Source organism: Triticum urartu, chromosome 7A (genome assembly GCF_056163025.1).
Source record: "Triticum urartu cultivar PI428250 chromosome 7A, HENAU_Tu73, whole genome shotgun sequence".
NCBI lineage: Eukaryota > Viridiplantae > Streptophyta > Magnoliopsida > Poales > Poaceae > Triticum > Triticum urartu.
The window spans coordinates 630,186,194-630,207,493 of record NC_141879.1 but is presented as its reverse complement, the minus strand read 5'-3'; the positions used below and the strand labels follow the sequence as shown (position 1 = coordinate 630,207,493).

General features: G+C 44.2%; 1 long non-coding RNA gene across 2 annotated transcripts; it reads right to left on the bottom strand.

Annotated features, from left to right (window-relative positions):
* Positions 1 to 968: 968 nt before the first annotated feature.
* On the bottom strand, positions 969 to 4,944 carry LOC125522360 (uncharacterized). Of its 2 annotated transcripts, XR_007289744.2 has the most exons (6): positions 4,627 to 4,942; positions 4,216 to 4,497; positions 4,057 to 4,134; positions 1,981 to 2,072; positions 1,476 to 1,580; positions 969 to 1,193 (listed from the first exon to the last, which is right to left on the bottom strand). It is a non-coding gene; the product is annotated as an uncharacterized LOC125522360 (long non-coding RNA). The 2 variants fall into 2 exon arrangements; XR_007289743.2 differs by having other exon boundaries at positions 4,057 to 4,497; positions 4,627 to 4,944.
* Positions 4,945 to 21,300: the final 16,356 nt, after the last annotated feature.

The following is a 21,300-nucleotide window of genomic DNA, read 5'->3' as shown; positions in this document are numbered from 1 at the left end:
GCAAAAAAGCATCACCTGGACCACATCAGCAAGGATGGTGTTCTTATCCATTATGTTTTTGATGCGCTTCTGCAGCATCATCACCTCATCGGAGGACGCCCAATCCAGGCCCTTGTTAATCCACGATGCAAGCCGCATCTGGGGTCCGGATCTGAACTCAGGAGCGGCCTCCCAGTTGGCGCTGCGTGGTTCGGTGATGTAGAACCACTCCTGTTGCCATATCTTGACAGTCTCCACGAAGGCCCCTTTTGGCCAGGTGACGTTCGGAAGCTTGCTCACCATGGCGCCTCCGCAGTCTGCTTGCTGCCTGTCAACCACCTTTGACTTCACGTTGAAGACCTTAAGCCATAGGCCGAAGTGGGGGCAATGCGGAGAAGCGCCTCGCACACGACGATGAATGCCGAAATGTGCACTACAAGAAATATGTCAACTTGCGACCATCACTATTGGTCATTGAATGGTCATTGTTTTTCATTTGCGACCTTTCTGCGACCAAAAATAGATGGTCAAAACCTATCCGTCGTAAACTCAAATTAACGATCTTCTTTGTGATATGTAAAAGGTCATTGGTTCCACGACCAAATTTTTGGTCACGGGCAGCCTCCCTGGGCCATGTAGGATCCAGCGTGGCAAGCTGACGTGGATAAGAATCATCCCGGTCCAATTCAATGTTTTACATGGGCCGAGCCCATTAATTTAGCCTTTTCAATATATATTATTTCCTGTTAATTTTCGCTAGCTACGTGGGCCTAGCCCAGCAATTCAGCCTTTTATTTTCTAGGCCTTTGGCCTTTTAGCTTCCATTTCTTGTTTGGTCCTTGGCCTTTTTAATTTCCATTTTAGACCAGGTCCCACTAGTCATATCATCCAATTAGGTCCCACTTGTCAGTTTTTCTTTTTTTTGTTTCCCATTTTAAAGGGTGTTGTTTAGGTGCCGCACGTCATTTCACTATTTGTGCAATAACCAATAACTTGATTCAAACAGAGCCAATAATACATAGAATTTCAAACGACAGCCAAACAAAGTACTTTACAGTCATGGCATTACAAATCAGGTATTCAACTATAAAATACACCTAATATTAACATGGCCAGCTCCAGGGAGCTAAAACACATAGTTGGGTGCTGGTTTTCTTCAGGATTCTTCTCCTGGAGCTCTTGTACATCAACTTTTGACGAATGAAGGCTAGCATCTGCAGGTTATACATCAAAAAAGTTAGGAAATCAAGTGAAGCCGTGCATATAGCATTCTCCTAACAATGAAAATAGTTGCTGAAGTTGAGATCTAATAAGAAACCATGCATATAACATTCGCATAATAGCAAAACTGAGATATATTTGTAAAAGGGCAAATGATAAGTTGCATTTGGTGAGAATATAACAACAGATTAAGAACATATCAATGCAGTAACAATACAGAGAGCTGGTATCAAGCAGAGCACAAATTGAGAGAAATTTACGGTCCAGGATTCGACCTTCCAAAGGAGCAGCATGGTGAGTCACTTTGCCTTCATTGGGAGTTGCAGGTCGGAGTTGTGAGCTGCTTCTTTGCTTCCCCATATAGAACACCAGGTTCTCTCCTAAGATAGCAACCCAAAAAACAAAAAACATGATTAGGGAGCTGGTACATAAGAAAAGGAATTCATGGTCGGTGACATATACAACTAAAAAATAGGATATAAAATATTATTAGAATTGCATATTAGATGGTTGCAAGATAACTTTTGCTTGATTTCATATTGTGCATACAAAGTTGAATTCATGGTAGATGTACTAGAAAAAACTAACTGACCCAGAGGCTTAACAGATATCATAGATGACATTCTATAGCATTTTGTAGATCAACTCCCAACAACATCCTTTACATTCATGTACATCACCATAATCATAAGCCATACCAAACTACCGATGCTAAAATTACAGATCCTCGCGCAGAAAGGGAAAACAGAGACATCACAGCCAGGAGCTAGGGGTGCTCACCGATGCGGTGCCTCTACTTGCGGGTGGGCTGGTCGAACCACGTCTTGACATAGTTGTGCTTCACCATCTTGCCCTCCTCTCCTCCTTCTTACCTACACAACACGGACAAACCAATCCACCTATCAGTTAGCAAGTTCAGCCTGTACTAGTATACTACCAAAAAGCATCGCACAAAAAATCATGGATGATCTGAACTTGTACTTGATTACTAAATACTAATGTATATAGCACAAAAATAATGGATACTTAGGCACTGATTGGATTGGCGTTTCACAGCACCATACAACTGTAACATATACGGACCTTCATTCATCGTTTTCATTTGTAGGAAAAAATCAAACGTCAGATGTTTGCCTGCACATTATTATTGCTTCCGACTGATGGAACAACTAATCTACTGCCGCAATTTTGCTCTTCCCCATAATCTACCGACTGGTGTTGTGAAGTAAAGCTTGGGGGCTTGGCCCTCCTGACTCGGGATGCCATTTGAATGGAACTTATGCCTAGTAAAAGGACATTAACATGCAGCACAAGCAAAGATGGCATGACTGAACATTGCATAGTAAAAACTTGCATTTAGATAAGAAAAACAATGCTGAGAAGATAAAACATGCAAATTTCAGCCTAGTTGAAATTGAATATTACAGTATGTGCAATTCTCATTCATGGGTAGATGCAATGCAAGATGAACTCATTACATAAGGGGGGAAATTGTGAGTTGGGGTGTTAATGTTGACACATTTATGTATCAACAACATCTTTTTTGCCGCCCGCAAGGGGCAGTTAGTTGGCCCTATGCAATTCAAGCATCTACACCTACCTACCAGCTGGCTGGACATGTAGTTAGCCAGCCATCAACTAACAATTTTTTTAGAAGAACTAAAAATTTTTGCAGGTAAAAAGGAAAGAGCTTGTTCATAATTACAAGGGTTATGGCCTCTTTTCCTGTTCAAAAGAAAAGGGCATAAAGGGGGAGAAGACCAGACCCAAGAGAAGGGGGGAAAAGCATGGGCATGCTTTCGAGCACTCATTTACTTGGGCCTATCAAAAGTGGGACAAAAGCAATGCAGTCACTAGATCAATCACCTTAGAAAAAATGCACTCCTAGAACACGGCTACTTATATTTTCTCTCCTAGGAGAAACATCACTCATTAGAAATGAAAATATGTCCTACTCAGTACTAGCATTTTGAACTATGAAATGAAATACATTAGCAGTAGTAGTATATGGAGTAGTATCTTGTGTGTGTGCTATCTGAAGTAGAGCATGGAAGCAAGTTTTGCTTCAGAGGCCGAATTTAATGAGATACAAAGGCATGCCCCTGAAAGCAGAGCAGATAACAAGAAACAGCGCTGCTTCATGGTATTGTTCCTGTTTTGATAGCCATTTTGTGATCTACACAACGGTTACACACACACAACACGGTGAACACATACCGAAGCTAGGAATTTGCAACAGCCAACAGAGAGCCGCGGAGAATAGGGCTACCGAGTACGAGCCATGGTCAGAAGTATACTATGTAAAAAAACACTCCCTCCATTCGAAAATACTTGAAATAAGGGTGCACATTTGCATAATAGCTATATGAACATACATAACTCAAGTTCCTACTGATGTACTATGCAAATTTGAAATTTAGATTCCCAGCGTTTACTACTGAAATTTCCATTGGTAGTTCACCACTGAACTCTATTTTTGTAAGCCCGGGAACTCCATGCCAGCCCTGTCAATCCTAACAGTGTGAGTTAGACAAGCAGGTTGCAGAACAAGAGGCTATATTCAGTTAACAAGCATGTGAATGCAGTATCTTCAGTGTGTGCACTGCACCACCAAATGTAGCTGGATGTAGAACATCTCAGTTCGTCAAGTAGGCATGGACGAAATCAATCCAAGCCGCTGTCTACCTATTTCAAAGTCACGTAACACTAGAGTGCTATCTAACACCATCAATTCTAACCAAATTCTCTCTAGCATCACTAAAATCAAACCAAATCCCTCCATCCATCGTGAGGTGTGCTCTAGCATGTATATAATAAAATGAACAAAAGATTTTGTGATTCTGCTCGAAAACTTACCATCAGTTGTTCTTCCTGCATCTCTAAATCTGAATGACGGCACTGAAAGTAGAGCTCCGGCGGTGGGGATGAGCAACACTGTCAGAGGATGATGATCTTCAAACACTGGGAACAAAATTCACCATCTCATCGACGAGAGACGGAGGAGGGGAGACGAACCAAGGAGAGCGGGTTGGTGGAGAACTCCGGGATGGAAAGGAACTTGTCCTCGGAGATGAAGCCCTTGGCGATGCGGTCGAGCTGGCAGAAGTGCTAGTGCTTGGTCTTGCACTGGAGGCAGGCCTGGGTGCCCTCCTTGCGCTCGTGCACTAGAAGCAGGCCTGGGTGCCAGACTGGGAAGTGGCAGGCGTCGCAGGCGGTGAAGACCTCGCCGTCCATCATGGTATCCAGGCCGTCGGCGCAGATCTGGCACACGTCCCCGGCCCCGTGCCCCCCGGACTTCTGCACATAGCAACGAGATGGGTCAAAACCGAGGCTCCACTTCAGGGAGGAAGGGGACGGGATGGAGAGGAGCATGATGAGATAGGGAGGAAGGGGACGTCGTTATGATCTAGTTCGCGAGCCCACTACCGTTGTCACGGGTCTGGAAGCACCGCCTCGCCTGCTCGATCTGGGTCCTCGACAGTGGGTGTGACAGCGGATTGAGGTGGGAGGGAGAGGGTTTGGGTTGGGGCATGCAGCATCTGTGGGTGGGAGTGAGACAAGGGGAAGGATGGGTGGGGAGGGGATGGATCAGGGTGGGTGGGAGAGAGAGGCGGTGGCGGGATGGGGAAGGACGGGGCAGCGACGGGGGTCCGCCGTCATCGATCTGGATCGGGGAGAGCGGGAGAGAGAGGCGGCGGCGGGTCTGTTCTGGGGGAGAGGGGGAGAGAGAGGCGGCCTTGGGCTGCTAGGGTTTGGGTTGGGCTACAATGGGGTGAGAAGTGTGAGAGGCGTTGGATCTGATGGATATGGACGGTTCAGATCAGCTACAACGGGGTGATCCCTGGGAAGTGTTCTGATTGGTTCGGAAAATTGGTGATATAAAATAATTTCCAAGTACTAAAAATAGGGGGATTTTGAGAAGCATCTATCAAAAATATTTTACAAAAGGTCACCACACAAATTTTCACTAGAGTTAGACCACATTTTATGGATGAGCACCAATTTGTATGCATTTCTGATCTTTCTAGCTATTTTTAATCATTTTCCGAGTGGTAAAAATGGTTTTTTTTTAAGAAGCTATCAAATATTTGTTGCAAAATTGGACTCCATCAATTTTCTAAAATACTAGTCCATATTTAATGCACAATTGACCAAATGGTTGGGTGTCAAAAGCCTTGATCCACCTCTAGTGAAAAAGACAAATTTCCGCCGATTCAGTAGGAAGCGGGTCAAATTTGAACTGCAGGTGCCTCATAGTTTGCTCTTTATTTTTTCAAAAAATCATTTCTAGGTGCATAAGTATCTATTTAATCAGAGAAACATCAAATTTTTTCCAAAATTCAACCACTAGCTACGAACGGTTAAGCCCACTGTTTTACTGCCTTGTGAAACGGGCATAAAAAATTCAAAAAAAATCAAAAAATTGGAAAACCTTCGAATTGTGCCATTATATGTGACCAAGTTTTCAGGAAAAATAATAAACTTGTAATACGGCAATTATATTAGAAAGTGTTCTCAGAAATGAGCTATCATGCGTGAAGATTCATGGCTTTCAAGCCCAGTGATGAATCTTATAGCCACATTCATGGCATAGTTTGTTCAAATGATCTCATATTGTGCACAAGGGTGCATCTCGGAATTCCAAACAATGTTTCCTAAGGGATTTTTCATTTTCGTTTCATGGAAAATTCATTTTCCATTTCTCGAGTGCCCGAAATGAGTTTTTTGTGAAGGACCTACCATATATTTCTTGCACAATTGTACCAAATCAATTTTATAGAATATTAGGCCATATTTGATGCACAATTGATCAAATGGTTGGGTGTCAAAAGCTTTGATCCACCTCCAGTTAAAAAAACAAATTTCCACCGATTTAGTAGGAAGCTAGTCAAATTTGAACTTCAGCTACCCCATAGTTTGCTCTTTACTTTTTCCAAAAATAATTTCTAGGTATATAAGTATCTATCTAATCAGATAAATATCAAAAGTTTTCCAAGATTCAACCACTAGCTAGGAACGGTCAAGCCCACCATTTTGACCGCATTTTGAAACCGGCATAAAAAATTCAAAAAAATCAAAAAATTGGAAAACCTTTGCATTGTGCCATTATATTTTGACCAAGTTGCCAGGAAAAATAATAAACTTGTAATACGGCAATTATATTAAAAAGTGTTCTCAGAAATGAGCTATCATGCGTGAAGATTCATGGCTTTCAAGCCAAATGATAAATCTTATGGCTACATTCATGGCATAGTTTATTCAATTGATCTCATATTCTGCACAAGAGTGCATCTTGGAATTCCAAACAATGTTGCCCAAGGGAGTTTTCATTTTAGTTTCATAGAAAATTCATTTTCCATTTTTCGAGTGCCCGAAATGAGTTTTTTTGTGAAGGACCTACCATATATTTCTTGCAAAATTGGACCAAATCAATTTTCTAGAATATTGGGCCATATTTAATGAACACTTGATCAAATGGTTGGGTGTCAAAAGCCTTGATCCACCTCCGGTGAAAAAGACAAATTTCCACCTATTAAGAAGGAAGCGGGTCAAATTTGAACTGCAGCTGCCTCATAGTTTGCTCTTTATTTTTTACAAAAATCATTTATAGGTACAGAAGTATCTATTTAATCAGATAAATATCAAAAAAAAATTCCAAGATTCAACCACTAGCTAGGAACGGTCAAGCCCACCGTTTTGACCGCATTTTGAAACGGGCATAAAAAAATTCAAAAAATCAAAAAATTAGAAAACCTTTGCATTGTGCCATTATATGTGACCAAGTTGCCAGGAAATATAATAAACTTGTAATACGGAAATTATATTAAAAAAGTGTTCTCAAAAATGAGCTATCATGTGTGAAGATTCATTGCTTTGAAGCCAAATGATGAATCTTATGGCCACGTTCATGGGATAGTTTGTTCAAATGATCTCATATTGTGCACAAGGGTGCATCTTGGAATTCCAAACAATGTTGCCTAAGGAAATTTTCATTTTCTTTGGTCGAAAAATTCGTTTTCCATTTTTCGAGTGCCCAAAATGAGTTTTTTTGTCAAGGACCTACTATATATTTGTTGCAAATTGAACCAAATCAATTTTCTAAAATATTAGACCATATATAGTGTACAATTGAACAAATGGTTGCATGTGGAAAGCTTTGATGCACCTCTCATGAAAAATACAATTTTCTGTCGATTAGTTGGAACCAGGTTAAATTTGAACTGCAGCTGCCTTATAGGTTGCTCATAATTTTTTCCAAAAATGATTTCTAGGTACGTAAATAGCTATTTCTCCAGAGAAACACCAAGTGTTTTCCAAGATCCAACCCCTAGCTAAAAACGATCCTACCCGCCGTTTTGGCCGCATTTTTAAACGAGCGTGAAAAATTCCAAAAAAAATCAAAGAAATTAGAAACCTTCACATTGTTTCATTATATGTGACCTGGTTTCTGGGAAAAATAACCAACTTGCAATACGACAAATATTAAAAGAAATGTTCTAAAAATGAGCTATTATGTATCTTGCAATGGAAAATATTTGTTGTAAAATGGAACCACTCCATTTTTTTATATATATTTAACATTTTTAAATGCAATCTTAATTGTTTTTTAAAACATAGTCTACATTTAATAAAAAAAATGTTTAACATGTTTTTTGAATGCCTGGATTAACATTTTTTAACATAGACGAGCAACTTCTTTCATACACATTATATTTTTGGTATACATTTTCCGTATATGTCAGACACATTTTCTCTATTCTCATAATTTTCTAATGTGGTCAACATTTTTTGTATACACATTTAACATTTTTCAAATATTTGATTATCAATTTTAACACTAGTTAGTAGGGCGGATCCCACATGGCGTGTCCCACTAGTCAGTAATGCGGGTCCATTTAAAAAAAAAGACAAAACCCCCAAACCCTAATTCGAAATCCCCTAAAGTTCCTATCAAAGCAATATATACTCATGGGCAAGATTGTATTTTTGTTGTAAAAATGGTTCCAAATGGTCTATAATGACTATGACTAATTTTACATTTTTTTGAAAATTGCTTTCGGTCAATTTGGAGGCCAAATTTAATTTCTAGCAATAAAAACAGTAAAAAAACGAATCCCCAGCCACGACATAGCTATCAGCGTGCGCGCACTCGCTCTCTAGGCCAACTTACGGCCCATTTTCATCCACTCATCGCGGTCCTGGCCCAGCGACGTAATTGGTTCAAAGCCCACCAGTGTGTTCATGTGTCACATCTGAAGTGGTAGCGTGGTGGTCAGGATCGACGTGCTACATGGGCAGGTTGCGCGTTCGAACCCCCCGTAGGACACTTTCTGTTGAATTTTATCGCTGCCATGGTGCTGGATCTTGGTCCTATGTGTCAGCTTGGCCCACATGTCATTTAGCAGGTCGCACAACTCAGACCAGGTCTAGCCGATGTGTGCCGGGTCCCATGTCATAGTGTGGTTGGAACAACATGTTAGTGGGTCCCGTGTGTAAGTAGCCCCACAGGTAAGTTTAATCTTCAAATCAAGTGACACATAAGCAAAAAAATTAACTAGATAGGACATGTAGGCAAAAATGATGATGTGACAGTTGAGTCATGACAACTAGATAGGACACGTAGGCAAAAAGTGATGATGTGGACATCTAGTCACATTAATGCACCTATGTTTACAGCATTATGACCATCTAGATAAGTCCTAATGAGCCAAAATAAGGCCGCCGGCCACAACTATCTATTTTACGACCATTTCATGTAAGACAATTACGACCTATTTGATCAAAATGGTCGATGTGGTTTAGAGTTTGGACCCTCCCAAACAGCTTGCGGCCAATTGGTTCTAAATGGTCGTAGATTTACGACCAATTCATCCACGATCACTGAGAGAAGGTCACAAGTTGAAATATTTCTTGTAGTGGTGGAGAAAGGAATTTGGGGCTAGATCGTGGAAATCTAGCCCATAATAGAACATGAGGCCGCGGACGAAAGGGTGGAGGGGAAACCCTAATCCGCGGAGAAAGTTGGGGATGAACACTACCCTCTCATTAGGCTCCAGAGTGGGGATGATCTGTTTTTTGGCAGGGAGCCAGTGGGCGATGTCCACGGCTAAGTACCCTGCTTCCCGGAGTTCCTTGACGTTCCTCTCCATGATGGAGGAAGCCATCCACTTGCCCTGCGAGCCGGATCCGGACATGGCTGGAGTGTTTGGTGGCGATGGAAAAGATTAAAACTTGGGCGCTGGAGCTCGAGGATGGAAGGGCCGAGGAAGAAGAAGGCGTGAGGTAAAAAGATGGGTCCTTATCCTCTTATAAAGGCAGTGAATGTGAAGCGCCCCCTCACAAGCCTTAAAACTCGCCTATTCCCAAGGGGTCGTGCGAACGACACGGTTGGATTACCCATACCCATATTGATGAGAATCCCGCGATAAGGGGACACGATCTCTTCTTCGACAAGACGTGTCAATGGAGGTCGCACCTCGAAACGTGAAGCGGGAGGCCAAAAAAGGTTCGAAATAATAATAAGGCCGGACGTAACGCCTCGCCGAAAAGGCTGTCAGTAGAGATGACTTGTTTTGTTTAAGTATTTTGTCCTAGTGGTTGAGGGGTTGTAGCTGTTATACAGAGCCGGATATAGTTCTCTTGTTCAACTGCATTGAAGTATTCGGAGGAGGAACTTGCCTTGCAATGTCGAAGAAAATCTGCGCGTCGGACACATCGTCATTGAAGCCTGGTTCAGGGGCTACTATGGGAGTCCTGGATTAGGGGGTCCCCGGGCGTCCGGGCTATGTGACATGGGCCGGACAAGTGGGCCGTGAAGATACAAGATAGAAGGTCTTTCCCCGTGTCCGGATGGGACTCTCCTTTGCGTGGATGGCAAGCTTGGCGTTCAGATGTGTAGTTTCCTTTATCTGTAAACCGACTTTGTACAACCCTAGGCCCCTACGGTGTCTATATAAACCGAAGGGGCTAGTCCATAGAGGCAATCATAATCATACAGGCTAGACATCTAGCGTTTAGCCATTACGATCTTGAGGTAGATCAACTTCTTGTAATCCCAATACTCATGAATGTCAATCAAGCAGGAAGTAGGGTATTACCTCCATTAAGAGGGCCCAAACCTGGGTAAACATCGTGTCCCCTGCCTCCTGTTACCTTGGATCCTCTGACACACAGTTCGGGACCTCCTACCTGAGATCGGCTGGTTTTGAAACCGACACTCGCCACGAGGGAAGGCTGAAAGGTAAGCCGGTCCTTGCTGGCACGCAAATGGCTGCACGAGGAGAATTGGCAGAGAAAGCCCATTTGACGGTACTGCTTAACAGCCCAGTTCTCAGTGCTTATACCGAAGAACACTTGGCGGAGATACGCCAAAGCTTCTTACCAATGGTGCCTTCATCAGATGTGGAGATGAAGGAACACACTAAGAACTACGCCGAATGGCCGAAGAATCGTTTGGCACAAGGATCCATCAATGACATTGCTACATGGTTAGCACAAAAGCCGTCAACTACGGTGTTGACATACCAAGCATATGACATAAATGGATACACGTTCTACACTGAGGAACGTGATCAGAAGACCCATATCAGAACAGCTCTGTTCGAATAGAATGCATGACTGTAAATGAAGCTGATAAAAGGGTATACTATGGAACCATCAAAGAGATTTGGGAGCTTGACTATGTGAAAGTTAAGGTGGCATTACTCAGGTGCGCATGGATCCCTCTTGGTTAGTTAAGGATTGATGAGTACCATAAGACCTGTGTTAACAGGACAACGATGGCATATCACGCGGACCCATTCATTCTTGCCAGCGATGCTACCCAGATTTTCTTTGTGGAAGACCCCTTGCATAAGAACTGCCATGTAGTGATGCATGGGAAGAGAAGGGTACTGGGTGTCGACGTACGATGTTGCCGATGAGGACGAGTACGATGAATTTGATGAGTTTCCAGCCAAGGGATCACGCAGCGGTGTAACAGAGAAACGTAAAATCATCAGAAAACCCAAGTTCATTCGGGGTCAACGTAATGATCCCATTTTCCAAATGTACATGGAAATTAAGCCATAAGACTAGTCTTTATGCCTACCCTACAACTTAATTCGTTCAATTTAGAACTGGCGTGTGTACTGCATTTGTGAGTTATGCCCGGTTTTCTGTTGATGTAAGAACCGTCAATATGTTGATCTTGATATGTTGTCAGCTCAGGCAATGAATATGAACTGTTTTTTGTTGTTATTATTATTATATCATAGAGGTAGCACACACAATTGATCTCACTATAGTATGTGTGAAAAAAATATGCAATCTGATTTGCGAATAGCACATGGTTCATTGATGAAAGTCGTGTGCCGACCAGAGCCCGCCCACGATCTGAGTCGTGCTTTTTGATTAGCCAGAACCCAAACCCCACGGATCGTACATCTGCACCATTCAATGCTCCCAGATCGAACGACGATCCTCATCCCTTTCGACAACACATGCAGTTCCGATTGTAATTTTATTTTTATGCACAAAATGCACATTAATCTCAAAAAATGTCTTAAATATAGCTAACTATACCTGAAATGCGCTAGAAAATCAAACCCGTGGTATAATGGTGATTGCGTACCGTGGAAATTTTTATGAGGCCAAACGATGAAGTCACCGGCCATAGGAGTATGAATTGACACGTCTCCTTTTGGAAACCATGATCCTTCATGTGAGATGCTTCGGTTTGGAAGGAGCGATCATCAAAACTTGTGCCAAACTATACCAATTTTTTTCCACGGGGTCATGAGAGCACGCCACGGGTACATACCAATTTTGACGATGTCCGAACTCCATCTAAATTTCTTGTAATTAAAATACCAACTAGGCCTACGCCAGTGGCCGCACCTCGCGGCCGAAATGTTTGAAACTTCTCCCCGCTTCTCAAACAAATGGATGAACACTCACAAAGTGACACACAAATGATTTGTACACCTTCTTTGCTAGGCTGATAGTAAGGGGGTATCATAGCTAGTATCATGCACGCCAACTAGGCAATTTTGATGAGTTATCATAGAATTAAATGAAGAAAGAGAGGGTTAAGTATCATATCATGAAAAAGTATCATAATAAATGCTATGATATGGTTGCGCCTGTGAGAGCTCTGGTGTTCCTGCAGACCAGTTTCGACATTGATGGCCTTGTTCACCAAGGTGGCGAAATCGGCAAAGTCATGCACTAGAAGTGCGATCTTGATGTTAGCTTGAATGCCATCACGGAACTTCTCCTGTCTGCGTGCATCAGTTGCAATGCCTTCTTCAGCATAGCGGGATAAATCCAGAAACTCCCGCTGTAAGCTTCGACAGTTGTGTTGCCCTGGGTGAGGTTGCGGAACTCACGCTTCTTACGGTCCATGACTCCCTGAGGAATGAAGCGAGTACGGAAAGCAGCTTGGAAGTCTGGCCAGGTGATGATTGTTCCAACCGGCAGAGTACGCATGTGGCTGTCCCACCATTGAGCAGCGGGTCCTTTCAGGAAGAAGGAAGCAAATGTGACATAGCTGGAAGGGGCTACATCAGCCGACTCCATCTCATAGGTGATGTCACGGAGCCAGTCATCAGCATCCAGAGGCTGAGTTGAGCTGCGGTACACGGTTGGGTTGAGGCGCATGAAATCCTGTGGAGTCACTTGGGTTGGCTGCTGGTTCATATTGGGGCAAGGAAACTGAGCCATAATATTCTCCATGAACTGGTGATTTAGCTCAAACTGTTGCATCATCCTAGCCATGTACTCAGGCGGTGGTGGAGGATGGCCACCACGACCACGACCACCTGGTCTAACCATCCTGCTAATATATAACAGGGGTAGTTCAGCATTGATAATTTACAAGGGCAAAAATCATTCACGATGAAACATGCATAATGAAAGGAACACGATAGATACTACATAGTAGTTGGCATGTCTTACAAAAGAGATCATGCATAGAGTTCGGTACATAGAGTTTAGTACATAGGCTAAGAACAACATAGGCGGCACGCAGGCTCGCGATGATTGCATCTAACACTAACAAGCAATCCTACATCAGTCCCAGGAGGAATTGTGGAGGTAGGTGTAGCCTGACAGCTGATAGTGACGCGAAGGGAAGTCCTCCACGTGAGTAGCCTAGGGTCCGTGGATACTCTGGTGTGGAACCCGATGCGCAGGTGCAGGAGAGGACCAAGTGCGGGAGAGTAGCCTCCTACATCTGGCCAGCCGACACCCTGGGGCATCACGGTCCTGGCGGGGTAGATCGTAGAACGTGATAGATCACCAGATCAGACAGAGGGGTGCAACAGCGTCAGAGCACGGTACAGGTGCTGACGGGTGGTGTACAACTCGTGGCGAAGAGATCGGTTAGCTCTATCTAGTCCATCAGCATGCAGAACCAGGTTCTGATTGTAGAATGGCTCTCGGGTGACAGTGGAGTAGGCAGCAGTGTAGTATCCCTCCGCACCAACATTGAATGCGATAGCAATGTGCCTGAAGGGGGAGGTGTCCAACTGCCGGTACTCTCCACGAAGACGTGTCAGAGCAGCATAAGCAGCATCGTGGACCGCCATGTCGATAGTCACTCCAACACCATGAGCAGTGTGTAGCACGGTAGTGGAGTCATACTCCCGAGAGTAGAGGTGGGCGATGACACGGTACTGCTCCTGGTTGAAGTCCTGATACTCCTCATAGACGGTGTACTCAGGGTGCCAGCGATAACCCAGATAGGTCATCATCTCAACCAACACAGCAGGTGATCCTGAGGCACCAATAGCCATTGTGTGGCGCACGACCTGTCTCATGGGCTCCATCTGAAAACAAAGGTGTTTCAAAGGAGTCAAATGACAGTGTGGATAAAGTTCAACATACTACTCTAAGGAATAACTAGCGCTTGTCCAACTTTGGGGTGAACGTGGTCACGGGATCCTAATGTTAAAGTTAGTAAAATCGTTTAACCCAAGTAGAAGAGAGTTCAGAGTCCCAGAGTAAGGATCGAGGAGTAAAAGATCCTAATACCACCCAGATGGCAACGTGGGCCCGTAAGACACACAGCCATGTTAGTAAAAAGTTTTGTAATGTCTAGACTCGACTTCGGCCAAGGAGTGTGGAAGGGGGATTCCTACAGGCAGTCGGCTCTGATACCAACTTGTGACGCCCCCGATTCAATCGTACACTAATCATACACGCAAACGTGTACGGTCAAGATCAGGGACTCACGGGAAGATATCACAACACAACTCTACCAATAAAATAAGTCATACAAGCATCATATTACAAGCCAGGGGCCTCGAGGGCTCGAATACAAGAGCTCGATCATAGACGAGTTAGCGGAAGCAACAATATCTGAGTACAGACATAAGTTAAACAATTTTGCCTTAAGAAGGCTAGCACAAAATGGGATACATATCGAAAGAGGCGCATGCCTCCTGCCTGGGATCCTCCTAAACTACTCCTGGTCGTCGTCAGCGGGCTGCACGTAGTAGTAGGCACCTCCCGAGTAGTAGTAGTCGTCATCGACAGTGGCGTCTGGCTCCTAGGCTCCATCATCTGGTCGCAGCAATCGGGTATAGAAAGGGGGGAAAGAGGGAGCAAGGCAACCGTGAGTACTCATCCAAAGTACTCGCAAGCAAGGAGCTACACTACATATGTATGCATTGGTATCAAATGGAATAAGGGTATCATATGTGGACTGAACTGCAGAATGCCGGAATAAGAGGGGGATAGCTATTCCTATCGAAGACTAAGCTTCTGGTAACCTCCATCTTGCAGTAGGAGAAGAGAGTAGATGGTAAGTTCACCAAGTAACATCGCATAGCATAATCCTAACCGATGATCCTCCCCTCATCCCCATGTGAGAGAGCGATCACCGGTTGTATCTGGCACTTGGAAGGGTGTGTTTTATTAGGTATCCAGTTCTAGTTGTCATAAGGTCAAGATACAACTCCAAGTCGTCCTGTTACCGAAGATCACGGCTATTCGAATAGATTAACTTCCCTGCAGGGGTGCACCACATTTCCCAACATGCTCGATCCCCTTTGTCCGGACACACTTTCCTGGGTCATGCCCGGCCTCGGAAGATCAACACGCCGCAGCCCTACCTAGGCACAACAGAGAGGTCAGCACGCCGGTCTAAATCCTATGGCGCAGGGGTCTGGGCCCATCGCCCATTGCACACCTGCATGTTGCGAACGCGGACAACGAGCAGACCTAGCAACCTCCATTACAAAGGAAGTTGCGTTACGCGGTCCAACCCGGCGCGCACCGCTCAGTCACTGACGTCACGAAGGCTTCGGCTGATACCACGATGTCGAGTGCCCATAACTGTTCCCGCGTAGTTGGTTAGTGCGTATAGGCCAGTATCCAGACTCAGATCAAATACCAAGATCTCGTTAAGCGTGTTATCTTGACGTCACCATGAACGTCGACCGGAGCCAGGCCCACCTCCCATCTGGGTGGTCTCAACCTGCCCTGTCGCTCCGCCACAAAGATCCACACAGAGGGCCGTCGGGAAAGTATGTCCTTCCAGCCCCCAATTCATGAATCAACCGTGGGTACTCAACGAGCCGAGCCGACTTTAGTCACAACATATATCATGTGTAATAGGTATAGCATATACCCATGATCAACACCCGGCGTGATCACGGCCCGATAGTATAGCATGGCAGACAGACAAGAATGTAGGGCCACTGATGATAAACTAGCATCCTATACTAAGCATTTAGGATTACAGGTAAGGTATCAACAGCTGTAGCATCAATGACAGGCTATGCATCAGAATAGGATTAACGGAAAGCAGTAACATGCTGCACTACTCTAATGCAAGCATTATAGAGGAGAGTAGGCGATATCTGGTGATCAAGGGGGGGGGCTTGCCTGGTTGCTCTAGCAAGAGAAAGGGGTCGTCAACACCGTAGTCGTACTGGGTAGCAGTGGCGTCGGTCTCGGTGTCTAGCGAGAGAAGAGGGGGAAGAAACAATATATATTAAGCAAACAGATGCATAGTGAAGCATGACATGACAAGTAGCGGTGCTAGGGGTGCCCTAACGCGGTAAGAGGTGGTACCGGTGAAGGGGGGAAAACATCCAGGAAAATATCCTTGGTGTTTCACGTTTTCGGATAGATGAATTGGAGGGGGAAATTTGCGTGTTCGCTATGCTAGGGATGCATGGTGGACGAACGGGCTGCGCATCCGGATTTGTCTCGTCGTTCTAAGCAACTTTCATGTACAAAGTTTTTCCATCCGAGCTACGGTTTATTTTATATTAGTTTTAAAAGATTTAAATCATTTTTAGAATTTATTTAATTCAACATTATCCAGAATAGTGTTTGCTGACGTCAGCATCGACCTGGTCAACCTGACAAGTGGGTCCCGCATGTCATACACTACTTAGTTTAATTAGGGTTTAGCTAATTAATTACTGTTTAATTAAATTAACTCATAAATTAGATTAATTAAACAGGATTAATTAACTTAATTAATTCACTAATTAATTAATTATTAATTTATTAATTTTAGCGGGTTCAGGCGTTAGCAGGTTCGCGCGCAATGGGCGCCCAGCTCCCGTTCGTTCAGGCGCACGCCCAGGGGCGATTGCGGCGGCCGGCGGCAGGGAGGCGTGGGCGCGGGGGCTGTAGCGGCGGCGAGCCGGGTCGGCGGCGAGCCGGTCGAGCGGGGAGTGCGGCCGCGGGGGTGCTTGCAAAAGGGGGGTGTACGGCCAGGAGCGAGAGAGGGTGCGGCGGGGCAAGCGGTCGGCGCTGTCGGTCGCGGCCACCACGCGGGTGCGCAGCCAAGGCAAACGGCGGACGAGGCCACCGCGGTTGCGCGGCGAGAGAGGCACGGGGCGAGGGCGACGAGCATGCGCAGCGGAGCGAGGCGAGTGAGGCGCGGGCGGCTGCAGCGATGCAGGGAGCGAGCACAGCGGTGAGCCACGGGGCAGGGGCAGGCCAAGCGGGAGGCGCATGGGGGCGCACAGAAGTAGCGGGGCGAGGCGACGACAGAGGCGGGGCGGCGCGACCGGAGCGAGGCGGGAGCCGCGGCGGCCGTAACCGGGCGTGGCCACCGTGCGTGGAGCGGCGCGAGCGGTGCGCGAGTGCGGTGAGCGCGGCAAGGCGAGGTCGTGCGAGAGAGAAAGGAGGAAGGGCACGCGCTCACATCAGGTTCGTAGGGACTGGGCAACGGTGCACGGGGAGCGACTCGGAGATGAGGACGAGGAGGTCCGGCGTGGGGAGGAGACGGGGAGGCGACGGCAGGGACAGAAGGCGCCGGCAACTGGACGCTGGGACTAGGGGGCGGGGTCCGGGCGCGATGGACGATCCAGGCGGCGGCGACGGCAGGCTCCTCCCTCGATCCCGATCCAGTTGGGGAAGAGGGGGAGATATTTTTGGAGAGTGGGGGAGTGTCGGTGGGTAGTGGGGGGAGTGGGGGAGGTTATGGCGGTGGGGTGGGCCGGCCTGTTAGGTTGTGGCCCAGTTGGGCCACAAATGGCCCAGTGGGGGGCAGTCTACCTCTTTTTATTTTTAGTTAGATTTGTCTTTTCCCCTTTTTTTTATTTCTCTTTTCTGTTTTAATTCACTTTGGGCATTTAAATATTTTATAAATTTGTGTTTTCTTTACTATAATTACCTATGCCATTTTTGGCACGCTCCGAACATTTTGTTTTAATTTTTGGAAATTTTTTATTATTTAACTTTATTTTAAATTTGAATTTGAATAGGTTTTGAACTAACGGTAGATTAGCAACAGTAACGGTGGTGACGTGGCACCATTTGCGTGGAATTACTGTAGCTTGATTACCCGGGCGTTACAGGCTCGCTGCCCCAGTGCGCCCGCTGTTGCGCTCCTCTTACCACCTCCCGACGATGCCCGTGGCGCCAAGAAGTACTCCCTGACGAGCATCTCGATCCCCATCGGCTGCGCCTCCTTCCTTTGAACTTTGAGTTTTGTTCAAACGGAACTTACACTGTTGTTGGTTCAGGCGCATACCTCTCTCTCCCTTTCATGTTTTGTGTTATTACTGTGAAACAATAATGTTTCGATGAGTGGATATTTTCAGAATAGACGCATGTGTTGTGTGCGGGAGTGTGGTTGGTCGCTGTTGTCTCCACCAGCCGGCCGTCGCACCATGAGCGTATTCTGAAAACTACGGTAGAGAAAGCAGGTGCTTGTCAAAAGGGGCGGCGACGAGAAGCTAACCTTGTTTATCCCCACTAAATCATTCCCTGCCTTGCTCCTTATATCTCCTGGATGAAGAAGTACAAGTACAGTACGGGATTCAAATCAGTGTTGGCTGTCAAAAGAAACAATGGAGATGTTGTTATGGCGTTCGTGCATGTGATGGTTGTGTGTGCTCTTTGTGTATGTCTTTGTGGAAATGCTTTTTTCATGTTTTGTGTATAAAAAAGAAAGAAGTTCAAAAATAAAATATGTAAGAGTTCAAAATATGTAACAAAAAAAGTTCGTGTATGCGAAATTCGCGTGTGATAAAAAATTGTGTAAATTCACAAATAAGTGAAAAAACATATAAGTGTTTGTGTATGAGAAATTCACGTGTGAACTTTTTCTTTGTAAATTCACAAATAAGTGAAAAAATATATATAAGTCATGTGTATGTTGTATGATGTACGCTTAGTGCGCGTTTAGCCATATTGTTTAACTTTTGCACCTGGTTGTTGTTATGCTTCAATTTTTTAGACAGCTCAAAGACAACAACCATAGAAGGTCAAATAAAAAAATTAGCAGTTCAAAAAGTTTATGAAAACATATTTTCCCTCTTCTCAAAAAAGACCTAGAAGTTCAGATTTAAATAATTGAGCGGTTCGAAATTTATTACAAAACTAAGACTTTTCGTGTTACTAATGAATACCACCAAGAAGTCCTAACTAAAAAAATAAAGTTATTTGATGTTTATAAATATCTCAGATTTTCCCCAATACTAAATATTAATACCAAGAAGTTCAATTAAAAAAATGGAGTAGTCCAATGTATATAATAAACTCAGGTTCTCTCATTAATAGAGGATAAAACCAAGAAGTTCAAATTGAAAAAGCGGAGCAGTTTGATATTTATTTGAAAAATCAGATTTTTCTAGTTACTAAAGAATAAAACAAATAAGTTCAATTTCAAACAACGAAGAAGTTTGATGTTTCTAAAAAACCCTCCAATTTTCACATTTCTAAAAATACACAAATGAAGTTCAAATAAAAAAGTTAGAGCGCTTCAAATGTCTATAAAAAACTTAGATATTTTCATGTAACTGAGAGAAGTTCAGTTTGATAACTGCTAGAAGTTCATGTACTACACGCTGTGCATATTGTATGAAAAAAATGAAAAAGCAAAGGCTAAAAGTTTTGTTGCTAGAATTTCAAGTGCTCGGCTCAATAAAGTTCAAAGTTTATTGTGAGAGAGGTTGAACAAAAATACGTGACAGAATCTCAAGGTGAAATAAATGAGAAGTTCAACTATTGCAATGGATGTGTTTCAGGTGAGAATGAAAGTTTAAAAGGATTGTTGAAAGAAGTTCAATTGCTCTTTTCAGGGAAGTTCAAAAATTCTTGCGGGAGAGGTTCACCTTGTATTACCATGTTTGAAAACACAAAAAAAATTGTTTTTGTGTTTTAAAATAATTCTCTCAATCCGCAAAGAAGTTCAGTTATTATTTGGGAGCAATCTATTATATTATTAAAACGATAGAAAACGAACGGATTAGATGTAATAATAGGAAAAGAGTTAAAAACAACGGCTGAGATTTACTTTTTCCTGATCTCATAGAGTACGTTTCTAGCTATAGAGAAAAAACAATAGCTAGGCTAATGGAGTTGGAATCGGTCAAACAATACCTAGGCTAATGGAGTTTGAATCGGTCGGAGGGCTCAATACATATACATGTCTTTTCTTTTAATTAATCGTAAGCGCTAAAAAAGGTATTTCCTCCAGCCTAATTTTAATAGAAAAACAAGGCATAGATTTGTAAATACATGTACCATATATCACATGATTCTAGGTTCGTAAAAAGAAGTCAGATTGATGTAGCTATCGTGGCGTCCAAGACAAACTCCAATTAGGATTAGGGACAGAAAGTTTATAGCTCGCAAACGGAGAATCACAGGGACACAGATATATAAACTCAGAGTGGACTTGATAAAGCACAACACGCAAAAGCACAAACTGTCATCGAGGAAGATCGCGATCTCTTGCTCATCCCAGGAACTGGCAAACGGCAGAACACGCCGAAGCATGAGCCACCATGCAGGCTGATGGCGATGTCCTGCTCATCTGAGGAACAGCCAAATGCCACAACACGCCCAACCACGAGCCGCCATGCAGGATGATGGCGATCTCCTGATCATCGGAGGCATGGCCAAACGCTCTGCAAATCAAGGGCACGATACACCCAGCTACATACGGATGTTGCCGAGACTTTGTATGAACCAAGGCATCGTCATATGCTCCCCTATATAACACCACGCCTAAGCATGAACTGCCATGTAGGACAATGGCGATCTCCTGCTCATCCGAGGCACAACCAAATGCTCAGCAAATTGATGTCACGATATGAACCAAGGCATCATCAGATGCTCCGCTATACAACACCACGCCCAAGCATGAACTATTATGTAGGACAATGGCGATCTCCTGCTCATCCGAGGCACAACTAAATGCTCGGCAAATTGATGTCACAATACACACCAGGCATGTCCACAAGTTGCAGATGAACGATGGCACCAGTTATAAAGCGCGGGAAACAACATCGTCAATTACATCTAGTACACAGTAAGCGGCTCCCGGCTGGACAAAGCCATGACAAAGCGTTCGGAAAAACTGAAGGAACCGCGACCGCCATCAACGTTGGGTAATATCTGCTTGAAAGAACTTCTTTTCCCTGTGTTGCTTACAAGAACTGTCAGAAAAGAGCAGCAATGTTCAACAATCTCTAGGTTGATAAGTTTTTTTCTTCCATGTGACCCATCTTTCCTAAATTTGAAGTCACCAATATTCAAATTTATTGAGTGGATTACTCACATGATTTAATCAGTTAAATCAAGGACAACATGTGAAAATAGTACTAACCCACAAGCTTCCCATATGTACAAGAAAAAAATATA